The following is a 1,586-nucleotide window of genomic DNA, read 5'->3' as shown; positions in this document are numbered from 1 at the left end:
AAGACTGCTGGGAGAAATATCATTAACCTCAGATATGCAGATGACACCACCTTTATGGCAGAAAGTGAAGAGGAACTAAAAAGCCTCTTGATGAAAGAGAAAGAAGAGAGTGAAAAAGTTGGCTTAAAGCTCAACATTCAGAAAATGAAGATCATGGCATCTGGTCCCATCATTTCATGGGAAATAGATGTGGAAACAGTGTCAGACTTTATTTTTTGGGGGCTCCAAAATCACTGCAGATGGTGATTGCAGCCGTGAAATTAAAAGACACTCCTTGGAAGGAATGTTATGACCAAAGTACAGACAACAGGAATATTAATAACTTCTGATGAGAGAAAAGCTATGTCACTAAGAAATGGAACCAGGTGCAGATGAATTACAGAAAAAGGGAGGTGCTGGAAACTTCAAATGATCTCTATGTTCTCAGTAAAAGAGGAGGAAATGCCTTTTCTGTGAGAATGGGAGACTTAAAAGAAGGGCTTAAGGAGGGTGGCGACCGTTGCAAAAGCTGCTGCGGGAGAAGAAGCTGATGAGGAAGCGGTCATGTTCACAGGAGGAGTGCCGGGTGGTTCAGAAAATCCAGCTGAGGTTGAAGACCAGGGACTTGTAAGGACAATACTGAAAAATTTTGTGATTTTTCTCGAGCAACTCTTCCCAACCTGGTCTGAAATCTGAGAAACCTGTTAGTGGGAGTCTAATTTCATGATGCAGTTAAGGCAGAAGAGTAAAGACAGAAGGGGCTGTTCATGGTTTAAGCTAGCTAGTGGAAGGATTGAAGATAAAAGACAAGTGCCAGATGGAAAGGGAAAGGGGGATCAAAAGAAAGACATAAGCAGAGTTGGAAAGAAAGAAAGTGGTTGTCCAAGCATGAGATGTGAGAGTTAAAAATTTTAGAGGAAGTTCTGGCAGACAGTTGTAACATACAATATTGTACTAACTGCATGATTCAACTAATTGAACTGAAGTGCTTTCTGGCCAGCAGCAAGGTAATATAATAACTGGAGGTGCTATTTTCAGAATTGAAATTTGGCATTCGAAAGACCATTAGGAACATCGATTTTTTTTTTTTTTTTAAGGAACTGCTGCTGCTACTGCTACTGCTAAGTCGCTTCAGTTGTGTCCAACTCTGTGCCACCCCATAGACGGCAGCCTACCAGGCTCCCCCGTCCCTGGGATTCTCCAGGCAAGAACACTGGAGTGGGTTGCCATTTCCTTCTCCAGTGCATGAAAGTGAAAAGTGAAAGTGAAAAGTAAAAGTGAAGTCGCTCAGTCGTGTCTGACTCTTAGTGACCCCATGGATTGCAGCCTACCAGGCTCCTCCATCCATGGGATTTTCCAGGCAAGAGTACTGGAGTGTGGTGCCATTGCCTTCTCCATTTTAAGGAACACCAATGTTTATAAATGTCACGTAAAAGGTATGTTCTGCTTCCCTGGTATTCACTGCCCTCTCTGTTGGCATGAGTTCAAAAGCCAGTGTGTTCTTTCTGTTTCAGCTCCTAGAGGATGCTAACTTGGTTTTCTTTTTACGTATGGCTGCGTCAAGTCTTAGTTGTAGCAGGTGGGATCTCTGTTGTGGGCAGTTGGGC

The sequence above is a fragment of the Bison bison genome, unplaced genomic scaffold (genome assembly GCF_000754665.1).
Source record: "Bison bison bison isolate TAMUID 2011002044 unplaced genomic scaffold, Bison_UMD1.0 scf7180017862275, whole genome shotgun sequence".
In the NCBI taxonomy this organism is placed as follows: Eukaryota; Metazoa; Chordata; class Mammalia; order Artiodactyla; family Bovidae; genus Bison; species Bison bison.
Note: the sequence above shows the minus strand (reverse complement) of the source record.